The sequence below is a fragment of the Rhipicephalus microplus genome, chromosome X (genome assembly GCF_043290135.1).
Source record: "Rhipicephalus microplus isolate Deutch F79 chromosome X, USDA_Rmic, whole genome shotgun sequence".
Classification (NCBI taxonomy): Eukaryota; Metazoa; Arthropoda; class Arachnida; order Ixodida; family Ixodidae; genus Rhipicephalus; species Rhipicephalus microplus.
The window spans coordinates 106,288,032-106,301,391 of NC_134710.1; positions in this window are offsets into that span (position 1 = coordinate 106,288,032).

A 13,360-nucleotide genomic window follows, 5' to 3' on the forward strand; every position below is an offset into this window, starting at 1 on the left:
ACTTCGGAATGGCGTGTGTAACGCCATGTGCTTCATGAAGTGAAGCCGCCAAACGAAAGTTTAGGAAGCTGCAATCCACTTAGCTTTCAATGCCAGACTCAGGCAACCTCTAATAGCTCCATTGTACGCGCAACTGACCACGAAAGAAAATCGTTGACCGGAATACAGACGTTCTCAAAGCAAGTGGCTTGTTAACCTCCCAGCTTGCCAGACTGTGGGGTATCTCATGTGTTTATTAAAATGCTCGTTATAAAATAAATTCTCGATCAAATGCGCCGAAATTTCGCCAGCTTATTTGCGAACACCCAGTTATGAACCCCCACACTGCAAATCATTTCACACCCTTAAGGGTGGATTTTTGAAGAAATCACCCATCTTACACCTATTATTTCTGCCAAACTTATCCGCATGGGTGTAAGTTCTGCAATTCCACCTTTTGTACGCCCATTTCTCATTTTTAGGTGTATTATAGGTATATGTTAGCAAATTACACCCAAGGGTGTTTCCTTGAACGTTACACCTATCATATATGTATATAGTTTAGAGCATCAATACATATCACATCTCAACGGATGCAATCAAACCGCATGCCAAAAGTCTGGTGAAAAGATCGATGTTGCGGCATTCGTTTTCATTTCCCATAATTCATTCGCCAAAATATATCGTGCTATGTATTATATTTATTAAAGCACCCCCTATTTATTATATTCAGAAGATTCCTCACATGTTCAATGACTTAATTCATGGGTTAACTTTTTGGGATTCCTACTAAAAATATTTTGCTGCCGCTTATGTCCATTCTTCCCTAATTCTCACAGAGACATAAGTAAAAAAGATTATGTTGCACTTAAACATAACATGAAACGATTACACACGGTTTTCGACAGGCTATCGTGCGCGCTTTCTCATTTGAAATCACACTAAGTTTTTTGTACCAGAGGTCCTGATTTATTAAAGACGATAGTCTTTTTTGGGGACCTTCAACGCAAAAACTTTGGTCTGCCTGCCTGCCTGCCTGCCTGCCTGTCTGTCTGTCTGTCTGTCTGTCTGTCTGTCTGTCTGTCTGTCTGTCTGTCTGTCTGTCTGTCTGTCTGTCTGTACATTTGTCGGTTTATCCACTCTATACGGCATCTGGTACTTGAAATGGGCGACCTCATCCGCAGCGCCCACCAGTGTTGCTCAAGATTAAGCGTTCATGCTTGTGCAATCGTCAATTAAAAAGCCATGATTGCGCATGTCTGTGGCACCATAACAACACGTATATATTCTGCATGTGCGTCTTTTACTAGAAAAAGCATACATTAGTAATATTAAGGGCCGTAGCGCTTATCACGCTGCGCTGACCATGCAATGCTTGCACGGAACAGGGAGTGTTTCCAACGCTTTGCTAAGGTGGTGGAATCTACCCGTCGCCTTGCGTTCTACACCTTATCACCTCTGAGATGGGCGGGCACACCCCTATCAAAGCCACACGCTTTGTTTTCTAAGAAGACTGCCAGATGGCGCTCATGTCTGACGTGCGACATGATTTGATGTTCTTTTTCGCCTTAGCTGTACGCTCGAGGCACTCAAACGCAGTGACTACAGAATACCACTCACCGACTTTCTTGCGAAGAACACCAAATAAATGTCCCGTTCATTCTCTCCACACGCAAGACTATCGTCTTTTGACGACATTTGCAGAAACATGGAGATACGGGGCCAATTTTTTACATGGGGGTCCATATATTTCCTCACACTGAAGTATTTCGCATCAATACACGGGTCCCTGATTTATTCAGTGAGTTATATTTAGATCTATGAACATGGGTCAGTTCAAATTGAATGTTTGTAGTATTCGCATTGCCACGGAACTAGGCATGTTTGCAATTAACAGGCTAAGCTTACTCTGATGCAGCTGCTGTGCACGCATGCTGCGCCGCAGGACAAGCTTGGCGCACATACGCTAAGCACGGGTGAACTCTTCCAATGGGTCGCACCACTCTGTGGGCACTTAGTGCTCTTTTTATATTTACTTGAAATGCACGCTTGCGCGTCGTATAATATAAACGTGAACGATCGTAGACAACACTAGCGCAATGTACCCGTGCCACAAAGATGGAGAGTAGTTGACTAATTGCAGCATTGTAATTGACAGTTGTTACTGTCACATTACAATGCACTGATAATCGCACATTGGTATGCTCACACAAAATTTAAGACTTGAAATAAAAGCAAGCGTCTTTCATACTTTGTCGGTAAAAAAAGAAAAGCCCCCGGTTCTTGCTGATTGGCAGAGTGTTATTTAAAAGAAGCTAATAGCGCAGCAGGCGTGTTGCTAAGATTTATGCGTGCCTGGGAACAGAAAGAGGAAAAAAGGGGGCCTGGCGCAATTTGTATGTAAATTTTTGCCTGTAGTTGCATATGTGTGGATCCGAATCGCAAGCTTTCTTTTTTTTTTTTTTTTGCGAAATGGGCCAAATCCTGACCCGAAAGTAGCTCAAATGACACTCAATTGGCTCATACATACGTTCACGTTTCCTCTAAAACAGTAATATTAAAACATTATTTATAAATATTACTGTTCTAGAAGAACGTTGATACTATGTATATGTCAAGGCAGCGTTAGTTGAGCTTGTTTCGGTTCTAGATTTGCCCCATTTTGAATTAAAAAATATCTCCTCAAACGAACATAAAAAAGGGTGGGAGATGTGTCAAATATGAAACAACCTCCTTGCCACCCTTCCCTAACCTTTTATTTATATCAATGTTCCGCAAGTAACAAATTTTGACTCCGAAATGTCGAAACAACGCCGCAATAACGCCTCACCCGGGAAAAAAAATGTACATTACGAAGGCTACGCATTTGCCACCTGCACACGTCAGTGGCAAAAAAAAAAAGACTTTGAAGCTCTGCTAGCAAATAAATATGTTGTCAAGCATGAAATATTACACTATATCTTGGAGGCTTGACATAGCTTGGAAATTATATCATAAAACGGTACTGCTATGTGTTTCGGTTTCGGTTTTGGTTTTGAGGTCTCGGGTACTGTATCTCGGGGCAACTGCGCATCGCCATCGTCAACAGGCAGACTTTGAATTGGGTGGTAACATGTCGTGTGCGTGTTTGCTGCAGGCTGACGGTGGTTTATTATTTTACTATTCACTTGCTTTGTCAGGGACGCGTACTTATACGGCTTGCACAGTTTAACTTGTGCTTACAGTAGATACAGTACGTGTCACTGCAATCTGTGGCGTGTCGGCTAGTACAGAACAACTTCGGCGCGGCGGAGTGTGTGTCCTCTGTCAACGGCTTTCGTTGAAGCTTGTGCCCGCCGCAAGAGAGTGTTTCCGATCAAGCAATCAACGGACTGTACGCTGGGAGCTACATGGAGAACGCTTTTGGATTTCGTGCTATCGCTGAAAAGGTAAGCTTTCGTGTATGCGAACAACGAAGTGCAGAAGTGCGTGCCTGCCTGCCAACTCCCGATTTGCCCGCGATACTGGTAATTGCAGGAAGCGACCGTCTCATGGCGTCGGTAGCTTCGTGACCTTCGCTCGCTGTGTGCTTATCAGCTGCGATGTCTCAACAGTCGCAGTGTTCGTGAACCTCGCTTTGGGGCATGGTTAAAGAAAACGGGGGGGATGTGCCCCGCGCAGATAAACCTTACGGCATTCGGCAGCGGGTGAGAAATCAAAGGGGGGGGGGGGGGCTGAGTGAGCCGAGGTGGGCGAAAGAAATGGCATAATAATAATAATAATAATAATAATAATAAAAACGAAGCAGATCAACGGTAAAAGAGGCGCCAGTTGTCAGCGGGACTGCAGTGGACAAATGGGGCGCGTTTATTACGCGGGAGAAAAAAAAATCCAGATTTCAATAACTGAAGATAGGGGTGCGTTTTTAATGCGAGTAAATACGCTATTTAAAGCAACAATTGAAAAATACTTAAACTTTGTATCAGTACCCCTTTGATGCCTGCGCTTTGCAGTGGCGTGACGTGTTTTGTGAAAAATCGTGCAGCTAACCAAAGAATTTATATGTACCTTGTTTAATCAGTGATTCGCGCTTTTTATGCCTTGCTAGGTTTGTTTATATTTATACTAGTATATCGTAAATAATCAGGATATAGAAATATTGATCTGCTTTAATAAAAGATTGAACAGCCACACTCAATTGCACACATCTTTTTGCATTTTTGCACCGTTGTACTGCGGCACATAGAATATTGTAGAATAGAATATTTCTGTATATTTTGGTGTAGGGTTTTGCGATGTGGTTACATATGAAAGCTTAGCCAAAGTGTACCAACAAACATGCACACAAAACTTTCAGTTAGACTGATACAGCACAGATGATAATGGTGTAGGCATAGTTAGCCACTAAAGAACACGCTCGCGAAAAACAAAATGAGGATGGCGACACAGGTGGCTGTAAATGAAAGCAGGCAGACCTAACAGCTCTTGTCTGTTTCATGCATTTTGTCTGTGCCGGTTTCATCCCTACGAATGTAAGGACACTGATCCAACTAATAAGCCCTCCATGCATATATTTCTGTTAGCTACTTCTCCAATATGTCGTGCATTTTTCAAATTACACATATTTATGGTCCAACAGTTCAGAGCTTATTGAGCATATATTTAACTTACTTGTGATACATTATCTGTTGCATGGCTGTTTTTATGAATTAAAAAAATTCAACTGCGAATGAGCTGCTTCTGCATGCACTCGAAGAATAGGGTTAGCACGTCTTATTTATACTTGAGAGTAGTCAGTTTTACTCGTGGCCTAAAGTAATCATTTTGTTGACCAATAAGCAACCTGTGAAAGACATAAAATTATCGAGTACACCAAATTTATGTAACTGGAGAAGAAATTTAGAGGTGAGCTTCCACAAATACACAGTGCTGTTTTTCCAGCAGCAGTTGTCATATTGTAAGTGCTGTTGATCCTTCCATATTGGGGCTTGCTCGATGTTTTACACTATTTTCACACAGTAGATTGTACATCTGTGATGTGTACATGTCTAAACAACGATCCTTCAAAGTAAATGATAAATATTGCTACTTTTCTGTCTGAATGGGTTTATATAATTTTTTGTATCAACCATTGTAGTGGCCTATTGGTTAGGGTATTCTAGCTTAGCAAGAAAACTTGGTATAAACGCTGAAATTTGAGCTTCTCAGTATATTTCAAGCTTCTTGGTAGGTGCATGATTCAAGAGAGAAGCACTTTTTCACCACCACCACGGTGGTGAAAAAACCATACTCAAACATGGCACTTGCATTCGTACACTAATATGCACAGATGCTTGTAAACGTAAAAGTGAATAGTGGTAAAGCTGAAAGTGGAGAAGCTGGAGCTTTTTATTATATGACACATCATAATGAGGTTCTGATTGTTCCCAGTATTTTCTAAATGCTTAGTTGAATGTTGTGCATCTCTTACATGCAGAATGTTGAAAGGAAAGCACACTACGTCTTCTACGATGGACTGGGTGCTGACAATGCAGTGCACTCTTCATCACAACCTGAAAGCAGCTGTTCCGGGCTCACGACCTCACTCAAAGGGTCGCAGCAGTGGTGGACGCTACTCATAGGGTGCACCAAATATCTTGTACATTTTAGGAACATTCCTCTGATGGGAGAGGCTTCATCTCAAGCTATGTGTCCTATATACCTATTTATATTTTCAATACAAGTATCAGTTTGCCATCAGATCAACAGCAGTGCGTGTAGAAAACTGTGTACAATGCATAATGTTACAGTTGTATGAAAAACTGGAGATGGCCTACATGTCGCCAGATAAAAGGTTGATCCACTAATGGGTCAATCCACGCCAAACATCCCAGCTATTTTAGCGACCATCTCAAATGTATTAAAAAAAATTGTGATGATTTACTGCATTGAAAACAGTGAAATAGTAAAATAATTTCAAAAGAAAAAAATTTTCGGTCACGTAGTTGCCTTCTGAACTTACTGGAATATCGTTTCAGTGTGGTTTGTGGGAAGGTAGTTTAAAAGTACTGCTCATTGCTTCGATACCAAAATTTGTCTACATGTTAAGCACAAGTTCATGTGTAAAGTGTTTGAAGCGCAGTAATATTAGTGCAATTTCACTGGCACATACGCCTCCAAGACTAACAATGTGCTTGATACGACTGGTTGGTGCTGTATGGTAGACAAAGAAAGTGCTTAACAGCACAAAGGACAAGAAGGGAAAGAAGAAACGAGAACAGAGCCCTGAACAAACAATCAAAGTTTATTGCAAACCAACTGCAATATATAGAAAACAGAATCTGCGCATAACCACGCACCATAAGCAGAATCGCACATACATGCACCATACAGCCTACCTTATCAACAACCGGTCATGTAAATGGACCCAAGATAACTAACTTCACAGCAGTTGAGAAAAATTGAGGATACGCTACCACTGGAAGCACCAAGTTGTTGAATATAGAAAGCTTCACTAATCTCGTGCTCGTGCCGATTTTTATATCCCCCGTGATCAAACACTTGTCGAGAATCGGCTGACAACAAGACTTATTACAATGGTCTGCCAAGTGGCTGGGAAGGAAACTTTTTAGAGAGTTAGCGTACCCCCTCAACCGATCATTCATGCATCGCCCTGTTTGGCCAATGTAACCATGCCCAAAAGTAAAAAATATCTTGTAGAGAATCGCTAAAACACAATCAAGATGGCACGTAGCGTGTTTCTTAGTGCATTCTTCTTTCTTAGGTCCTTCGCTGTTGACCCTGTGACATAGCCCAGCGAGTTTATCGCGTGCGCAGAACACAACTCTTACACCTATTTTGCCAGTGATCTTCTTTAGCCTTTGGGAAACTTCGTGTATGTAGGGAATAACAGCCTTGCTAGAATGAGGCTTGTTGAGTTAGCTGTTGCTTTGTCTCTTATCAACCACTCTTAGTGACGTTCGGAGAGTCTCGGCAATGGAAGTTAGCTCGGGATTAGAAAAGCCTCCTTGTTGAAGGCAGTGAACTTGGAGCGAGAAACTGCACTCTATCTCGCGGTGACAAGAGCCAGTTAAAATTGCCTTTAAGCAGGAAAAAGCGATGCTTCACTTGACCAGCTTAGAATGGGCGGACATAAAAAGGAGGTCTTTCTTGAGAATGACTCGTACCGCCAATATACATGATGAACAAAAAAAAAGCATTTCTAATTCTAGACATCGTAGCTTGTCGTCAGAAATAAACTCCGACGTTATTTCTAGTTTCTTCATTTCACACCCAAAAACTTCAAATATCTCATTGGTGGTTCGCCTAGGGTCAGATTGATCGATGCGGTAAAGCACTAAAAAGTCGTCAACGTAGTCGAACACTTTAACTGTACTCGTGTGATCAAAGTTAGCTATGAGACTTCTTTCATACCGCGCGAGTAAAAAGTCACAAAGAACCGGTGCTAAACTTGAGCCATTGTACACATCTGCACTGGTGAGATATTTGACATTTTTTTCGTGAAATGATGCAAATGGAATTAAAGTCGGAGTTAGATTCATGGCGACAAGTTACGATGCCTTGACTTGGAAATGGTTTTTTGGTTGACCATGTATATTGGCGGTACGAACCTTTCTCAAGGAAAAGCCTTCTTTTTACGTCCACTAATTCTAAGCTAGTCAAGCGAAGCATCGCTTTTTCCTGCCTAAAGGCAATTCTAACTGACTCTTGTCACCGCCAGATAGAGTGCAGTTTCTCGTTCTAAGTTCACTGCCTTCAACGAGCAGGCTTCTCTAATCCCCTGCTAACTTCTATTGCCGAGACTCTCCTAACGTCACTAAGATTGCCTGATGAGACACAAAGCAAGAGCTAACTCAACAAGCCTCATTCTAGCAAGGCTGTTATTCCCTACGTACACGAAGTTTCCCATAGGCTAAAGAAGGTCGCTGGAAAAATAGGTGTAAGAGTTGCGTTGTGCGCACGCGACAAGCTCGCTGGCCTATGTCGCAGGGTAAACAGCGAAGGACCCGAGACTAAGAACTAAGACTAAGCCTAAGCACTAAGAAACACGCTATGCACCATGTTGAATGTGTTTTAGCTATTCTCTACAAGATATTATTTACCTGTGGACATCGGCCAAACAGGGCGATGCATGAATGATCGGTTGAGGGAGCACGCTAACTCTCTAAAAGGTTTCTTCCCAGCCACTTGGTAGACCATTGTAATAAGTCTTGTTGGCAGCCAATTCTTGACAAGTGTTTGATTACGGGGTATATAAAAATCGGCGCGAGCACGAGATTAGTGAAGCTTTCTATGTTCAAGAACTTGGTGCTTCCTGTCTTAGCGCACCCTCAATTTTTTTAACTGCTGTGAAGTTAGTTATCTGGGGTTCCCTTATATGACCGGTTGTCGATAAGGTAGGCCGTATGGTGCATGTATGTGCTATTCTGCTTGTAATGTGTGGTTATGCGCAGATTCTGTTTTCTGTACATTGCAGTTGGTTTGCAATAAGCTTTGGTTGTTTGTTCAGGGCTCTGTTCTCGTCTCATCTTTTCTTTCTTGTCATTTGCGCTGTTAAGCACTTTCTTCGTCTACTACGCCTACAAGAACTTAGCCAACATTTGTTATGAATGTCTGACTAATGAATACTAACTACACAAAAGGTATATTTTGAGGAAATAATATTATGAGACTTCTTAAGCTGCTAAACATTACGAGAAAGAATTACGAGTTTCGCAGAATCATCATTTTCGTTTATATTGAGACCCGATTTGCTCTGTGGAGTGGTCCAAATAAATATTACCTTCAAACCTGAATCGAAAGGAAAAAAAAGGTATTTTCATGTGCCAATCATTACATTTTTTTTGTTTTAAGGAAGAAAATAAGTTTTGAACTTTCCCATTGATGAAAATAGGAAATTTCAAGGTGGCAGCTGTCGTATGACGAAATGGGAAGGTAGGCACCGATGGGAATGCTAAAAAAATATTTTCTTCCTTAAAACAAAAAATTCAATGATAGTATATGAAAAGAAGTGTTCATTTGCTTTGAATTTATGTATAAAGGTAATTTTAAGTTAAGCCACCACATAGCGTAAATCGCATCTGGATATTATCAAAAATTACGATTTTGTAGAATTTATGATTTTTTCTCATAAAGTTTACCAGCTTGATAAGTCTCAAATATTTTTTTCTCAAAATATACCTTGCATGGAGTAGGTATTCACTACACAGACATTCATACAAACTGCAGTATTGCAATAAAGAAATTGCAAACATAGCACATTTTGGATAAATTCTTAGAAGCATATCTGCCAGTATAGTTGCAATAATATTACTGAGCTTCAAACACTTTACACAAGAACCTTTACTCAACATGTAGACCAAGTTTGGTATAGAACGTACTTTTAAAATAAATTTTTTCACACACACCTAAACGACATCCCGGAAAGTTCCGACGGCAACCTTGCGACCCAACATTTTTTTTCTCCGAAATATCCTACCGTTTCACTGCTTTCAATACAGTTAATCAGCACAATATTTTTTTAATGCATTTGAGATGGTCGCCAAAACGGCTGGGCGTTTAGCATGAAATCACCCTAACAGTGTGCCATGAACACAGAAAAAGGTCCTATGCTTATTAAGCCCTTTATTTACCAAAAAATATACTGAAAGTGCCTCCTATGAGGCACTATAGTGCCGCTTTTTTCACAGTTCTAAGGGAACTACCTGCACGTGCTATTGTTGTTTACATGTGCAGCAGTAGCATCAATATGTAGTAGAACTTGCTGTTGGGATAGTTGGTGCATGTTTGCATTAAATATTAGTCAATTTTGCATCAAAATGACGACCACACAAACGAAGAAAACACATAAATGGATTGGGCACTCATTTGCAATTGTTGATTTCTTGAGGAAATAGGCTGATATAAACCCACTTTTTGTCAACGCTTGTGCAACCTACTCGGGCCGTCCCTTACCTAATCACGCTATAGGACACATGATCGCTAGATACCGTGCTTCCAGCTCATACATGATGAGTGAAGTTTTGCTAACGTAATTGATACCCCTTTTCTTTTGTGAAAGCCCATCAAAGTGGCTCTTGGTGTGAATCCACATGAAGTGACTTGTGCTCTTGAACGGGCTTCGTCGTTATTCTTTGCCGTAAGGGCGTGTTCCCTCGCTCGATCATTGACGCAGCGCCTTGTCGTCTGGCTAACATGCGTCTTTCTGCACGATAGGGGTATTTTGTAAACCACTTCAGTGGCAGACTTCGTGAATGGCCACGCATGCTTCTTTTTACAGCCTTTCAGCTGCTCAGCTTGATTTTCAGCGATGCACCGGCGCAATTTTCTAGTTTGTTAGGGGCACGAACACAATCAGTACTTGATGCCGGCTCGCCACCTTTTTAAGGTTGTGCGTATGAATATATAGTATATTATGAATATAAGGTACAAACAACTGCTAGTGAGCACCCGTCCTGTTCATGTGTTTTCTTTGTGCGGTCGTGGTTTTGACGTGAAATTGACTATTCAATTCAGGCATTCATGTGTATTCACAGCACATGTTTAATGTCTGTAGCAAAATATTACATGATATTTTCGTATTCATATTTGCATGTTCAAGAGAACAGCAGCCGTGCCAATTGTGTCAATTGGATACAATTTCCTAATTTTGCACAAAACCATTATGAAATGCCCAACCAACCTCAATTATTTCTCAGTATTGTTAATTTTATCAAAAAACATAAGATCCATTATTCAACTTAAGTTTGCGCATCACCATCCAATTGATTTATGTGTGCAGTTTAATGTCCTAAAGCCACCATTTGATTATGAGACGCTTTAGGGGAGGGGTCCAGAAATTTTGGCCGCCTGGGGTTCTTGTGCTCCCAAATCTAAGGAAATGGGCCTACAGCATTTCCGCCTGCATGAAAAATGCAGCTGAGTACTTTGGCGACTAAACCATCGAGGCGGGGTCATCATCATCCAATCTAATACAGATGTGCCAACCGTAATTATAACTTTTAATTGACTATATTCTAACCTCGCAGCAAAAGAAAAGAGTAGAACGGTTTAAAAGAAATTTCTACCCCCCCCCCTTTCTATGACGTCCATAACGCTTTTTAAGTCGCTTTTGCCAGAATACGCTTTGGCTCTGCGGAAAAGTGCTTTTTGATTTACAGGACACAAAATATTTTTCTCCCTATATTACTCTGCCATGCAGATGCCATTCAATAACGAGTACTAGTATAAGTGCTGGCCGTCTTTTAGAGTGATTTATGAGGTTTTTGCAGCCTTAAGCGACGATAAAGAAAATCATATACCACTTTTTTTCTTTTCGCCACCCCCTTGAGCTCCTCCTTTACGAATATCTGGAATTTCTGGGTCGCCTGTCAAACAGTTGGACAAGCTCACCGAATGCTACTGCGAGTTTTACACCCGTATTTTAGAACGTCCCTTCACTAAATGCTTCACCTTGACTTCAGAAAATTGATTCCAGCGCAGTCTCTAGGCAGAGCAAGTCACTCAATATCAGGGATAATCTGCTGCGATTCTCAAGAAACGCAGCGTCATTTTTAGACAAGCGGTGGCACTGTGCTCAGCTAGTACAAGTGAAGGATGAGATTCGAGTCGAGGAGCATTCGTATATAGGGAGGATAGCATTGTTTGCACTGTGGGACAGTTCAAGAGTGCTTTTGTTGAAATAGCTGCACTCTCGTGTATTTTGAATGAATTAGCGTATGTCAAATAATTTCTACATATACTTTTTTGTGTGTGTGATTCAGTATAATTTGTTGTACTACTGTAAATTTGGAGCCCCACCGCGGTGGTCTAGGGGCTATGGTACTCGGCTGCTGACCCACAGGTCGTGGGATCGAATCATGGCTGCGGTGTCTGCACTTCCGATGGAGGCAGAAACGCATTAGGCCCGTGTGCTCAGATTTGGGTGCACGTTAAAGAACCCCAGGTGTTTAAAATTTCCGGAGCCCTCCACTACGACGTTTCTCATAACCATATGGTGGTTTGGGGACGTTAAACTGCACATATCAATCAATGCTGTAAATTTAAAATTTCAAGCTCAAAAATGCTGTGTTTGTTTTTCCTGAAACCTGCTCCAAATTTAGATTTTCTCCCTAGAAAAGCAAGATATGATGCTCCAAAATATTGCTCCAGATGATAGCTTGGCTGCTCCACCTCTGCTAGCTGTAAGTGGTTACTCTTTCACCCTGCTTTTGTGTGCCCATTTTATGTTCTTTGATGTTGCATTGTTTCAGGGGGACATATTATGTGATGCGCTTGATAATTTACATCTTTAAATCAATTCTGCGTGGTTAGTATCTAGTGACACTGTTAAGCTATTGTAATTTTGCCTATTGTTTTCACTCCTGTATTATTGTTTCCCCAGTATTCTGAATGTCTGAACACACAAGGGTTATTGTGAAATGAAAATGCCATTTTAAGACTGTTTTGTCATTACATTCATTAGAATACCACTAGCCTTGCATAATATGCATAAGGCATGCCACAACACATGTAAACTGTGGCGTATCATTGTGGTAATTGTAGTGTGCATTGATATATTATTTTTTAAGTGCAAATAAAGGCTCTTTTGTTGTATTTGATATGCATGCATTGGTCGATAGAGCTCCATGCCGTACCATTGACGTCTGATTTCCGGTCTTCTTTTGTAGCAAATGGCATTCTGCTTTGAACAATTGAAAAAGGCTTTTGATTAAGGTACAATTTGTCTCTGAATCCTGTATGTTCTCTGTGTCTAATAAAATAAAGCTTGATTTCATTTTGCACAATGGCATGACTTTGTGATTGTTGTGTTGTGTGTGGCAGCTCATTTTGAGTGATGCCTTTGCATTAAGCTAGGATTACGTGTTATATGCCGTGCTTCATATATGCACCATAAAAGCTGTGCTAAGGCCAGGATTACCACACTGTGGCAGGAGCCACTACAATAGGACATCTGCACATGAAAGGTCTAGCTAAAGGGTAAGCTTTCACGTGCTTCCACAGGGGGTTACTGGAAAGGGGTAACTTTCGAATTATGGTATTTTTTGCATGGGTGTTGGGGCATTATTCAGCATGAACACCCTCGCACCCTTTTTGCTGTTTGTACAATTACACCCCTACACTACTTTTGGTTTTTAAGGGTGTTAGGGTGTCATAGCAATATTACACCCTTACGCCCTTAAGATTACTTGGGTACATTCGCTTTTACACCCTCACTCCCTTAAGGCCACTTGGGTGTACATTTGTCTTTCCACCCCAAGAAATGTTTGTGCCATAGGGTGTAAATTCGGAAATCCGCCCCACGATATAGGTGTAGCCCTGCTTTATACACCCATTTCGTGGGGTGTTGGGGTGTGAGTTATAGACACTATAAAACACCTGTATGGGTGTAATTTGGTTTACA